Below are 14754 nucleotides of genomic sequence, written 5' to 3' on the forward strand. Positions count from 1 at the left end.
TTTGCTTTTTTATTTTTCTATTTATTTTAAAATTTTTAATAAAAGATTTTATTTATTAATTTAAAAGAGAGGGGAGGGAGGTAAAAAGAGAGGGAGAGAAACATCAACTACTTGCCTCTCACGTGCCCCCAACTGGGGACCCTCCGGAAACCCAGGTATGTGCCCTGACCAGGAGTCGAGCCAGAGACCCATTGGTTTTGTAGGTCGATGCTCAGTCCATTGAGACACACCAGCCAGGCCAACATTTCCTTTCTAAAATGAAAGGATGCAAAACAAACAGATGTGTCTTCACACACAGGTACACTGGCTGAGCACGGCTGCAAGCCTGTGCCCTACATTAAAAGAAATTTGGACAAGTTGTTCTGTGTGATTCCCATAAACAACAAACTAGCATACTGCCTTTGTAACTATATGCCTTCTTATCAAGGCTCTTTTATTTTGATAGGTATTGATGAAAACAAACCCTCTGCGAACAAATTCACATTATTTAATTATGGACATTTTCCACAATCTACTCCCTGGCTCCATACATTTCTCTTTTTTACTTTGTTTTATTTTTTTTAATTATTTTCTAGTTGTTCACGTACAGTTGTCCGCAGTGACTCCTCACCACTCCCCCCAACCCCAGACATCCCCATCTCTCTTCCCTGTTTCCCCAGCCTCCTTGGTTTTGTCCACGTGTTTTTTATACTTGTTCCTGAAAAGCCCTTCCCACTTTCTCCCCCATTATGCCCTCCCACCTCCCCTCTGGTTACTGTCAGTTTGTTCTTAATTTCAGTGTCTCTGATTATGTTTGGCTTATTTGTTTGTTTGTTGATTAGGTCCCGTTTAAAGGTGGGATCACATGGTATTTGTGCCTCACCACCTGGGACACCGGCTTATTTTCTGGCTCCGTACATTTCAAACCTTGTTTTTCTCTAAACACTCAACTTCCGTACCAGGCCCCCTAGGGCACATTTAAACTGCAGGAATACCTCTGGCCCTGCACCTTGGTGTTCCAAAAGCGTAGGACCCTGTAAGCACAGTGCTAAAGACCTTCCCCCGGCCTTGGCAGGGCCCTGAAGCGTCGAAGCTTCGGCTTCACCAGTTTCCGGGTGGCTCAGCCTCCACTGAGGAGGAAACGGAGAGAAAAAACTCTGGCATAAACAAACCAGCACGGGGTCTCAAGCCTGCTGACCACGGTGCACAGCTTCTCCACCAAAACACATTCTCAAAGTCTCTTTTTAGGTTTTCTTCATTAAAACTATCTCTTGCCCACCAGATGAGTACTAGATTTATTGGGGTGACCACTTTGTAAGTTATGTAAACATCAAATCACTATGGTGTGCACCTGAAACTAATGTAATTTTGCATGTCAGCCGTAGTTAAGTAATTTTTAAACTACCTGTTTTCTGAAATTTTTTATGATTCAGTAAATTGGACTTTTATACTGGAGCATGAAAGTTCTCCAAACTGAGGTTTGTAAACTAATCTGAGCCATTATAAACACTACTCACACGGGCAAACCCCGGCACAGAGTTCGGCAGGAGTGCCGTACGTACAACCTGAGCCGTCCAGTCGCTGGCTCCTGCTGGTCTCGCCTCCAGGGAACATGTGTTCTAATTTTAATTAACCTACAAATCAAAGAAAGTTTTGAAATAATTTTAATATCTAATGCCTACATTTTATTGTGCTCTTTTGAAGAAGTCATTGTTATCCCATAATTATGAACACTAGTTTTCCTGGAAAAAAACCCAGTCTATTGGTAAACTAAAATGCCTTTATTTCTTTAGTAAATTAAAAAACAAAACAACTGAGTCCTCTGCTAGTACATTTCAGAAAGTCACCATTTAAAATATGAGGGAGTAAGTTTCTTGATATATGAATACTAGGAGCCCAAGACAATATGGGGGGAATGATGTGTAGTTATATGTTAACTCTCTCTGTAATCAAAGATAAAGATACTGAATTTAAGTGTAACCCTAATATAATTTTGCTTTGAGTTAATATTACTGGGGGAAACCCCTGTAAGGAATTGCATTTCATTAACAACACTTCATTACAGCAATATGGATAAAACCTTAAACTCAGCGGAGAATCGTAGTCACAATTACTTTAAGGTGTTTTGCCTGAATAATAACATAACAATACCTCAACTTCCAATTTAAAAAAATGTAGTCCTCTCTTTCCTCATTCACAACCAGACTTTCTTAAAAAACTTTTTTCACCCACTATTTTTTTCATTGCTTTTAGATAGAGAGGAAGGAGAGTGAAAGATTGACTGGTTGCCTCTCGTACACACGCTGGGGATGGACTCCAACAACCTAGGTATCTGCTCTGACCAGGAATCAAACCCCCAACCCTTTGATTATGGGATGAAGCTCCAACCAACTGAGCCACACTAGCCAGTGCTAACTAGGCCTTCTTCGAAAGGCCTAGTCAAAGAGAATCCTTTTTCATGCATCTGTAAGTCTTCTGCTTTGTGTAGAACTTTGGTGTATTTTAGGTGCAGTTACTAGACATACTGTTCCTGAGAAGACTGAATCTCCTCCTTCCCTAGCAAATATTTGAATACAGAATAAGCATCCCAACATTGCCGCAAATGGCTTGCACTTCAGGCTCTCAGGCATTGGAAGTGGACCTTCGTACATAACGTGTGATTTCCTGGCTCTTTCTTGTGTGGCCACAGAGGGTGTGGAGACCCTCAGGAGTGCAGACGCCCTGTGAAAGACATCCCTTCTGTCTTTAGTGTGTTGAGTTTTTATCTTTAATGGGTGTTGGTTTTTATCAAATGCTTGTTCTGTGTCTACTGGAATGACAATGTGTGTTTTGTTATTTATTCAATTAATATGATATATTACCTGATTTCGAGGTACCACACTATCTTTGCATTCCTGGAACATGTGTATAATTCTTTTAAATCATTGCTGGGTTCAGTTCCCTTTTATTTTATTAACAAGCTTTGTAAACACGCTCATGAAGAATCAGTGGTCTGCAGTTTCCTTATGATGAATTTGACCCATCTGGTATCTGAGCCTCAGTGCACGGGAACTGATTTTCCCTCCTTTTCCAGGATTGGTAACCCACCTTCCTGAAACATTAGACAGAATTCACCAGTGAAGCCGTCTGGGCCTGGGCTGTTCCTTGTGAGAAGATTTTTAGCTACCAATTCATTCTCTTTACTTGATATTGTTCTATTTGGATTTTCTATTACTTTGTAAATTAGTTTTGTTAATTTTTATCTTTTTGGTAATTTGTCCTTTAGTTTGTTCGCAAAAAGTTATTCATAATGTTCTCTTATAATGCTTTTAATTTCTACAAGGTCAGTAATCATGTCCTATCTTTCATTCCCAATTTTGGTAATATGTATTTTTTCTCTCTTTTTTTCTTTCTTGCTCAGAATAGTGAAAAGTTTATGACTTTGTTTATCAAAACCAATTTTGTTTTCAAAAACCCAATGTTTGGTTTAGTGACTTTCTACATTGTTTTTGTTCTCTATTTCATTGATGTTTGGCTCTGACTTTTATCATTTTTTTCTTTCTGCTTGCTTTGGGGTTGTTTTTCTTGTTTGAGTTTCTTTTTTTTTTTTTTAAGATTTTATTTATTTTAAGAGAAGGGTCAGGGAGGGAGAAAGGGAGAGAGAAACATCAATGTGTGGTTGCCTCTCAGGTGGCCCCCACTGGGGACCTGGCCTGCAACCCAGGCATGTGCCCTGACTGGGAATTGAACCTGTAACCCTTTGGTTCATAGCCCACACTCAATCCACTGAGCTACACCAGCCAGGGCTGTTTGAGTTTCTTTAGGTAAAGCTTAGAGTGTTGATTTGACACCCTTTCTAATATAGGATTTAAAGCTATGAGATTCCTCCTGAGCGAGGCTTTGGCTGCATCCCATAAATTTTGATAAAGGTTTTCAAGTTCAAAGTATTTTAAAATTTCCTGTGTAATATTATCTTTGACCCATGGGTTATTTTATAGTGTGTTTTTAAATTTCTAAATATTTGGAGAGCACCTAAGTTCCTTTTATTGTTGATTTCTAATTTAATTCTACTGTGATCAGACACATACTTTTGATGGCTCCCATCCATTGACATTTATGGAGAATGTTTTATGTGAGCGTGAGGAGCACGCATTCTGCTGCTGTGGATGAAGTGTTCTATAGATGCATTAAGTTGGCTGATAGAGTCACTCAAGCCTTCTAGATCCTCTACTGACTTTCTGTCTATTTTTCCAACATTAATGAAAGTAGGGTACAGAAATCTTCAAAGTTTGAATTATCTATTCTTCTTTCAAATCCCTAAGCTTTTTTGCTCAGGTATCTTGGAGCTCTGTTACTAGGAGCATTATTTCCTGGGTTGTGTAACAAACGATCAAAAACTAGGTGGCATGAAAAAATAGAAACTTATCCTCTCACAGTTCTGCAAGCTAGGATTCCACAAACAGGGTGCTGGTGGAGCCATGTTCCCTCTGAAGGCTCTAGGGAAGAATCCTTCTTGCTTCTTCCAGCTTCTCGTGCCCCAGGCACCGCGTGGCTTGTGGCACAGTGTGACTCCAACTACTGGCTTGGTGTTCACAGGGTCTCTTCCCTGGCTGTTTCTGTGTGCCCTCTTCTCTTCTTATGACACCACGGATCTTTAGATTTAGAACACCCCGATTTCCCATTCTGATGTGACCTTGTATTAACTAGTCACATCTGCAAATGATCCATCGCCAGATAAGGTCACATTCTGAGGTTCTGGGTGAACATGAATTTGGGGGAGGATACTATTCAACTCACACCAGCATGAATACATTTATAATAGTTATATCTTCCTGATATATTGACCTTTTTGTCATAATGAAATTCCCTCAGTGTGTCTGGTAATATTTCTTAAAATCTAATTTTCCTGTTTTATTAGCTTCATAAAATCAATTAAAAGGCATTCTATATCCCTTCATATTCTGGAAGAGAATATTACATATAACATGGGACTCACCTATTCCCAGAAAATCTTAAAAGGACTAAGTGGAGAATCTACCTATCAATTTATTTTTGGATAACATTTGTAATATCTTCTGTAAATAGCAGTCTATTTAAGTTTTTAAAAAGTTTTGAGTCCTTTTTGGCAATTTAGAGCCAGAATAAAATAATGCACCATTTCTCAGGAGGAGTTATATTTCGATTTTGGATGGACCAATTTTTTATTGTTCAAAACCATCCCTCCCACTATGTACATTAAACATTCTGGGCCCCTATCCACTGAATGCCGGCAACTCCTCCCAGTCTTTATGAAAACCAGACCCACACCCTCTATGCATTTCCAAGTGTTCTGGGAGGGGAGCGTGGTCATTTGAGGACCAATGACGAAGTATTTAAGAAGGTGAACTACAGAGCAGACTTCTTGGGTTTGAATATAAGCTCCAAGACTAGTGAAAAGAAATTACTTAACTCCTCTGTATCTCAGTTTCCTTCTCTGTAACATTGGAACAGTAATGGTACCCATTTAATTATTGTGATGATTGGATTAGCTGATAATGTAAAACTCTTAAAACACGTCTGGTACATAGTAAGTGATAAATATTATCCTGTAAATTTGTCATTTCAACAAGTTTATCTAAGACATGATAGTATTTTTTCACTTCTTTTTTAAAATCTTATTGGTTGTGCTATTACAGTTGTCCCAATATTTCCTCCTTTGCCCCCCGCCATCCAGCACCCCACTCTGCCAGGTGACCCCCCACCATTGTTTATGTCCATGGGTCATGTGTGTAAGTTCTTCGGCTACTCCATTTCCTATACTGTACATCCCCAAGACATGCTAGTATTTTTGAAATACTAATGTTTTTTCTCCTATTGGTTCATCTTTTTCTTATTCCTTTTCCCATACTCTTTTTAAGTAGCCAGGCAGCTGTGAGCTCATTGCTTTAGGAAGAGATAAACCAGGGTAGTAAACAGAAAAAAGTCTTCCTGATCTTGACTTCTAAAAATGTAAGCTATGAGGTTACTAGAGAAGCTTCCACACGCACATAAACTATTTGGGAGAAATACAATTGGAAAAACAAGAACGAGTCTCACCTCCCCACAATCTGGCCCCAGGTTGCAATAGAAACAGAAATTCCCCCAGACTGAGGAGGAAGAGGACATTGTGTGGCGGTGCTAAGAATACAGACACTGACAGATCCCCAAAGAACAGCCCCGTATCCTGATTCCCAGAGTATTGGGAATGCTATTGGGCTAAAAAGAATGCTATTAGGCTAGCTCCATGTTAACTACAGTGTTAAACACTACCTTATACCTTATCAAAATTCCCTGCAGATTTTATTTTTCTTAATTAATAAGGTGAAGAATCCTCTAATAACCAAATCTTACAGTAAATTATTCATAATTACCTACCTTTCTTTCTTTTCTCCTTTCATTCCTTTTCTGTCTTCTCTTTCTCTTCATTTTTCCCTTGGTAGAATATAAAGAATTCGATTTACAAGAATTGGAAGTGGTTTAGTTTCTAACAGGCAGGCAAGAACATCTCCAGGGCAAAGAAATAAATACCATGATCGAAAGGATGGAAAATTTTTTTTATTATGATGAAGCTCCATTCACTTTCTGTCAAAAATAAAAAATAAATGTTAGAACTGGAAATTCTAAGGAAAACGAAAAAAAACTGTACAGAAGGTCATGGTTCAAGTATGAAGCAACACTAACACATTGCACGGTTTTAAGCAGCTGATGGGACGGTAAATGTACTTGATGTAGGGACTTGAAACGTTCTCCTCTGAGAGTCCCAGTAACCATTATATTAGGTCAATAAAAGGGAAACATATAATCCCAGCACAAGACTTGACACTGCAATGACAATACTTACATAGTGACAAAAATGGAAATGCTGATGATTGATTTTGAACCTCTAAAGTAAGTCTATGAACAAAAAAGGAGTAAGGTAATTTTGGCTGTAGATCAGACTATAAATGCTAACTATTGAAAACATAAAAAAATATAGTGGGGAGAAAAGTTGGAGGAAAGAGTAGGGGTGCTTATATAAAAGAGAATAAAATAACTGACTAAAATTGATGAAACAAAGAGTAGAATTACAAGTATATGAGGTCTGTCCAGAAGGTATCCAGCCACGCAATATGAAAAATAGAGACATTTACTGAAGAAGATACAAGCTACAAGAAACATTGTACATAAGACAATGATGCCTCAGTTCCCTCCAAAGTAGGCACCTTGGGACCTCACACGGTTCTCCTAATCGCCATCAGCTGCCCCACTGTATTTTCCTGAATCTCACTGAGAGTCTGAAGTCACTTCCCTTTCAAAGGTGACTCTAATTTTGGGTTTTAGGGCTCCAAACCTGGACTGTAGGGGGGCTGAGTCACCAGAGTGATTTGATGTTTTCCCAGAAAACTTTGCATGAGATGTGATACATGAGTGGGCGCACTGTCGTGATGAAGCTGCCAATCACCAGTTGCCTGTAGGTGTGGCCTTCTGAATCATCTCAATAGTTTCTGCAGAGGAATGTTCCAGCTTAACACAAAATTTGATGCAGATTCGCTGCTCTACTTGCTCAGTCATTTTGAATGTGATGGCCACACAGTCCACATGCTCTCTTAACTGCATCTACTATCCCCACTGACTAGTGCAGTGAAATCATCATTGTTTATGCATGTGCATTCCAGTCCACTGTCCTTGGCTGCCAGGTTAAATCTATGTTGTGACAATCATTCTTGTTATATTAACAATGGCTGGACTTTTTCTGGACACACCTTGTATTTATTGATGTCAAATTAACTAATGTTAAAACTAATTGTAATACAACTAACAATGAACTGAGAAGAAAAGGTAGGTGAGACAAAGGAATAATTTAAGCTATCTAACCAATGGATATTGTCTAGAGTTGAATGTAGAGAACATTTATTATAATTTGATTAACCAGTGTCTGATTTTCCTTCCTGTGTTTGGTGAATAGGCCAAAGTTAAGTTCCCAACTTCCAATGCAGCTGGGATAGGAGCATGTGATTTAGGCTTAGTCGATCACTCCCTAGGAGCTAGTGATACAAAGAAGCCTCCATTATGTAGTGGTGGCAGAAATACATAGGGCCTAGTGGCTGCGGCGGCAGGGATGACAGGGGTGGCATTTAGTGACCATGGCAATGCCAGTCGAGGCACCCAGATTCGGCAGTGGCAGTGGTGGCCGAGTGCCCTCACCAAACTGCGCCTGCGGCATGACTTTGCCTGTGGTTCTGGCTGCAGAGTTTTCTCTTTGTTCCAAATTCAGAGATTAGTTCTCTAGGCTTCTTAGTGATTCTATGGGTTATTCAATATCCTTCAGTAAATTCCTTCCCTACTTAAATCAGCCAGAGTCAGTTTCCTTTGCTTACAACCAATAACTTTTATTAGCCCACTGATAAATCAAGGAATAGAAGTGCAAGCATATTATCTGGAAAAGATTCAGAAACCCAAATATCAGCAGTGATTAGTTTTTTAGCTTGTAATAAACCTTCCTGAATTCGACTCTCTTGGCTTAGAACTTATCCTCTAATTCTCTATTTAGATATTATTTCCTACTCAAAACTTTTCCTGGTCCCCTTAAGACACACATACCAAGTTATAGCACTCTTCTGCATTGTAATGGACTATTTATCTGTGTTTATTGCTTAATACGATAAAAGCCCCTTGACCGATGGGGTCATGGCATGTTTACCATTAAGCCTGGCACACAGTGGGTATTCTCAATAAACACTTGTTGAATAAACAGAAGTTATGGAGGAGTTTTAACAATTAAAAAAATAATCTAATATAAACAAAACACCTTAATAGGGTGATAAACATACCTTCAGTATTTGAATCCATCTGGCTTCCAGAAGATGATGAAAAACTAAACACACAGTCATCTGAAGAATAAGATGTTGATCTATGCCGGGACTGGTGCTGTTTGGGTTCTGCTCTTTTTCTTCCTTTTGTTTGTGTTTACCTTAGATTGATATAAAATATGACACAATTATTCCCTCAAATATCAGCAACAAGTGAGAGAGAAACAAATGAAATAATTTATAAAATGTATTTGAAACTACTCAAAAGGCCTTAAAGCAAGAAAAATACCTACCTTCGTTCCTGCCTGTCTCGGCACCTTTAAGGGTGTGTGTGTGTGAACTTCATATCTGTGTCTGTAAAACCAAAATATTGACAAGTTATTAGAGAATTTAAAAAGCAAAATGATGTTTTTTGGGACAAAGGAAATGATACCACATTTTAAAATTCTGAATGGAAAGAGAGTCAGGTATTAGTTATTCACAAAATAGTTTTATATTTCCATTACATGGTCACCATTCATACATGTAATTTGAGTATCTGGCACCAAAACAAAAACCAAATGTGTATTTCCATAACCTTGGAAAAAATCTCATATATACTTGATCAAATTAAGAACACTGTTTTCAGTTGACTTTGCTTTATAGCCTAAAAGGACAAGAATTTAGTACTGATGTGGTTATATTTTTGGATTGCATTATGTCCAACTGGTGTTCCTCACTGATGAAGGGAAACACCAATTGCTATAAACTGCACTGTATCCCTGCAAAATTCATTTACTATTGAAGTTCTAACCCCCAAATGACCATATTTAGAGAGTGTCTTTAGGAGGTAAAGTTCAAGACGGTCATCAGGGTGCAGCCTCCATCTGATAGGACTGGTGGCCTCCTAAGAAGAAAGATACCTCCACTCCACCCCCTCCACACACACAAAAGCACCAAAAGTGGAAAAGGCCACGTGAGGATGCGCCCAGTAGGAAGTTATCTGCAGTCCGGGGAGAGAGCTCTCACCAGAAACCAGGCGCTGCTGGAACCTTGCTCTTGGACTTTCTAGCCTCCTGAACTGTGAAAAAATAAAATCCTGTTGTTTAAAAGCCATGAAGTCTGTGGTACTGTAGCATCACGGCAGCTGGAGTGGACTAACAGACCAGAGGAGAGCTGTGATTGTGGCTCCCTTCAGGGCTGAGACGTTCTCCCTGGTACCTGCAGCTCATCATTCCTGTCTCCTTCTTGGGCCTCGGTTTTCCTTCTACCCTAAAAGATAGGCTACCGTAGGGCTCAGTCCTGAATCTTTTGATTTAGCTCCTCTCTACCTGGTTCCTCAACTTTAGTACACATAAGAAATACAAAGATGCTTTTAAAAGGCAGACTCCTGTGCTCCACACCCAGACATCTTCATTAGATCTGGAGGGAGACCTCTAGCAATTCAAGACGCCTCAACACCACAGTTTGAGAAACACTGCTCTCTTAGAAATTTCATGTCGTGGTACGATTTCAATGAATATATCAGGACTCCTCTAGCCCTTTTATTTGTCCAGGTAATAAACATTTTTCTTAGAACGCCTGTTACCACTCTGCACTTTAAAATAAAACCCAGCTCTTTAAAGACTTAGTCATTTTGGGAGATAAAATCATGTTTCTCCTAGTGTGTGCATTCATACACCTAATTCATTTACCAAGCCCCTGATCAGGTACTGGAAATGCAGGGGTGAACAAAAAAAGACAACATTTCTACATTCACAGAGCTTATGTTCTAGTTTTGGGAGAAGAAAAGAAGCAAAATAATTTCTAAGGATAATTGTTATGAAGAAAATACACAAGCGATGTAATTGATAACGCCCTGGTGGGTAGCAATGTCTGCTTCTAACAAGGTGGCACAAGGCCTGAGATTCGAAAGACGAGGACCATCCAGCTGAGTGAAAGAAAAGAACTTGTAGGAAAAAAACTTGCAATCAGATGGAAGGTAAGTTCAAAGGCCCTGAGGCAGGAACAAGTTCAGCATTTTTTGACCTTCAGAAAGATGGCAGACAAATCTGGAGCACAGTGGTCAAAGGGAAATGACATGAAATGAGGTAATTTGTAAGCCATTTTAAGCTTACCAATTGCATCTTACCAATGCATGTAAGCTTTTACATTGCATCTTAAGCCAGGCAATGTAAAAGTATAAAACCAGCTTTACATTAAGGAGCTGGGATTTCATGCCACGTATATTATAGTGGGAAACAACTGGAGGGTTGGTTATAAGCAGGAGAGTGTCGAGATCTGATTAGTGACAAAGCGTAATCCAAAAAGTCATCACCAAAACGGATGTCAAGAAGCTTGTTCTCTGTTTCCTTAAAAGGTGTTTTACAGTTTCTGGTCTTACATTCAAGCCTCTAATCAATCCATTTTGAGTTGACTTTGTGTATAGTGTAAGATAGTGAGTGGTCCAGTTTTCCCAATACCATTTGTTGAAGAAGTGCTTCATTCCCCATTGTGTTTTTGGGAGCCTTGTAGGGGATTGGTTAACCATATATGCATGAGTTTATTTCTGGGCACTGTATTCTGTTTTATTGGCCTATGTGTCTTTGTTTTTTTTTTTATGTCTAGAGCAATTTTTGTTATCACAACTTTGAATCTTGTCACGATGTGGTTGCTACTTGGAATCTAGCAGGTAGAGGCCAGGGATGTAGCTAAAAATCTGAAAATGCACAGGAAAGCTCTTCACAGCAAAGAATAATCCAGCCCTACATGGCAAGGGGTGAGACTGAGGAACTCTGTCCTTGTTCAAACCACCAAAATCCCTTCCTTGAAGAACCGTAACTGCCAGCTGAGTTTCCTGCTTTTACTTTTAACCTTTCTACAAAGCACAGCTATGATCTTTTAAAATCACAAATTTTAATTGAATTATAATTGACATATAATATTAGTTTGGGGTTCAGTCTTTCACCGCTAAGTACAAAATTAGCTCTAGGTTTTGTAGATGCCTTTTATCAGGGTCCCCTTTTATTCCTAATTTGTTGAGTTATTTATTCATTTGTTGGTTTTGGAACACTGATATGAAGACAGCTACATACTTTGTACATGCTTGCTCTCTGTAAATATACACATTTTTTTAAAGATTTTATTTATTTATCTTTAGAGGGGAAGGGAAGGAGAGAAGGAGAGAAACATCAATGTACGGGTGCCTTTCGTGCGTCCCCTGCTGGGAACTGGCCTGCAAGTAACCGGCCTGCAACCCAGGCATGTGCGCTGACTGGGAATCGAACTGCGATTGTCTGGTTCGCAGGCCCGCGCTCAATCCACTGAGCTACACCAGCCAGGGCTATATACACATTTTTAAGATAGAAAGAAAAGCACAGAGACCAGTACTCTTGGAGAGACTACCAAGACCATGTCCAATGCTACCACCCACTCCTTACTCTTCAGAACCCTCTCTCTGCCATTTCAGCAATGCAGCCTCTTGGATGGGGATGGGGGTGGGGTGCTGAATTGCAGCAGTAAGCAGTCTTGTTTGGGAAGCCTGAATCCAGCCAGGCAAAATTCAGCTGGCCAGGAGCCCCAGCCACTGAGTCCTCTTGTGAAGTGAAGCAAGTCACACTGCCAGTTTTCCTGATCACAGGCACTGGCCATTTCTACAGCTATTAAACAACCAATGACCTCTAGATGGGTTAGACTCTGTTTGGGATTAAAGAAACATTTTTTTCCCACAGTTTGGTTAGGCTGATTCTTTTCTTTTTTCTTTAAGAAAACAGATGAACCTGTTTCACTTGTTCACGGTGCATGAGTTCTTAAAATCACGGATGTTAGATTTTGGCTAAATGCATTTTTTCCTTTAATTTTTTGGAGGTAGGTCATCTATTGATGAAAAACATGTAGTTCTTGTGTAGTCTGTTAATATGGTGAGTAATACTAAGAAATTTTCAAATGTTAAACTAGCTTTCAATTCCTGGGATAAATGAAACAGTCACAAGGTTGGTTTTTTTTTTTTTTAACACATTGCTGGATTCAATTTGATAATTTTTCTTTTGAAGTTTTTTTTTTCTTGCAACTGTGTTCATGAGGGACATTGACTTGTTTTTCTCTTTAGTATTTTATCTGGTTTTGGTATCTGGTAACGTTGGCGTCATGTCATGAGTTGGGAAGTTTTCCTTCCTCGTCCATTTTCTGGAAGAGCTTATGTACAGTGATGATTATTTTGTGCTTAAATGCTTGGTAAAATTCACTCGTGACACTACATGGCACTGGAGAGTTTTCCTCTTTGTTATATATTGACCTTATCTGTTCCCTCCTGGGTGAATTTTGGTAGTTTTAACAGTGGCACATCTCATCTGAGATGTTAAATTTGTTAAGTGTAGAGGTTTTTTTTAGAATCCTCATCATGCTTTTTAACCTCCAACATCATCATCATTAGAGTATGTATGTTATAGAAATGACCTAGTACAATTAAACACAAAACAAAGTAGAGAAAGAACTGCAGCTGTACAACCTCTAATCTTGTTATCACTAACTCCTTCCTGTCTTGCAGTTCCACATCGTCAGATACCAAGTCCTTGGCATGGCCCTTCGACATTTCCTAACCTGCTTACCTAAACTATTGCACTTAACCCCTAATGAGTCTCACTGCCTTTCCCCACAGCCTTCACATTGCTGCCAGACTGATCTCCTTAGACTTGCAGTGGTTCTGCACACTCTATAAGGTACAGGCCCTCTGATCTTGCCTTTTTGAAGATTTTATTTATTTTTAGAGAGCAGGAAAGGGAAGGAGAGAGCGAGAGAATCATCAATGTGTGGCTGCCTCCCACACCCCCTACTAAAGACGTGGCCTGCAACCCAGGCATGTGCCCTGACTGGGAATGGAACTGGGGACCTTTTGCTTTGCAGGCCTGCGCCCAATCCACTGACCTACACCAGCCAGGGCGAGTCTTGCCTTTTAAATTGCAGTTCATTTTATTTCTCTAAATCAGAGTTTTTTATTATGTAGGCTATGAAGGGGAGGAATAGGTTATGAATCTCCTAAAAATTGAGTGTAAAATGATGTGTAAATGTGAATTTTACTTCCAAGGCAAGGTCTATAGCCATTATCAGATATTCAAAGTGCTAGGAGAAGCCTTAAACCGAATCATCTTTCTATAATGTGTCAAGAACACACAATAAGGCCTTCCAACAGCCCTCACCTCAGTACAGAGCGATCACTCCTTTCTTTGAACTTTGATTCACAGCATTGTAATGATCTCATCTAACCTTAACATTTCACAGATGAGGAAACAAATCTAGCACTTAGCTATTTTGTCCAAAGTCACTCCAATAGAATTTATTTCCTGTGCAATGGAGTTAGTATTTATCTGCCATTTTCTTGGCTTTTTATAAATAAATGTCATATTTCTCCTTGAGGTCGGAAATTACATTTCAAGTTCTTTGTAACTAATTTATACAAACTGCTCAAACATTTTCCAAGAACAGTGATAATGATGACAGTCACACTGACAAAGGGGAGGAAGTCTGCGTGGATGAGTATTTATGTGAAATATTAATGAGTACGGATGTGAAATACTGCTGAACTCCGAGCTTAGATACCTGATGAAAGGGGACAACAGCCCACGTGCAGAGCTCTGAAAAAGCTCTTAGACAAAGGCCAAATTTCCAGAGACCGGCATATTCGAGACAGCATTGAGAAAAAAATTCCTCAGGAGAAGCAACTAACAGAGAGGGCTGCCCAGATACTTGGGAATGAGAAAGTGGTAAGGGCACCGGCTTTGGAACTACACAGTATTCAAATTTCAACTCTATTGAACCCACGCTGTTACCTCAAACAAATTATTTGACTTTTCTGGGCCTCAGTGTTCTCACTGGTATCTACCTAAGGAGTGACGCGACGATTAAATAAGGCGTGTAAAACGCTTAGGTCAGCGTCTTACTCTGAAGGCATTCTCTCCTTAATAATAATTCTTATTTAATAAGAGGAGGGTTTTAGGAGGGGAGGAGGCCGCTGCGCCCAGATGGATGATCCCTA

This window comes from Artibeus jamaicensis, unplaced genomic scaffold (assembly GCF_021234435.1).
Source record: "Artibeus jamaicensis isolate MK-2021 breed Jamaican fruit bat unplaced genomic scaffold, CSHL_Jam_final contig_2170, whole genome shotgun sequence".
NCBI lineage: Eukaryota > Metazoa > Chordata > Mammalia > Chiroptera > Phyllostomidae > Artibeus > Artibeus jamaicensis.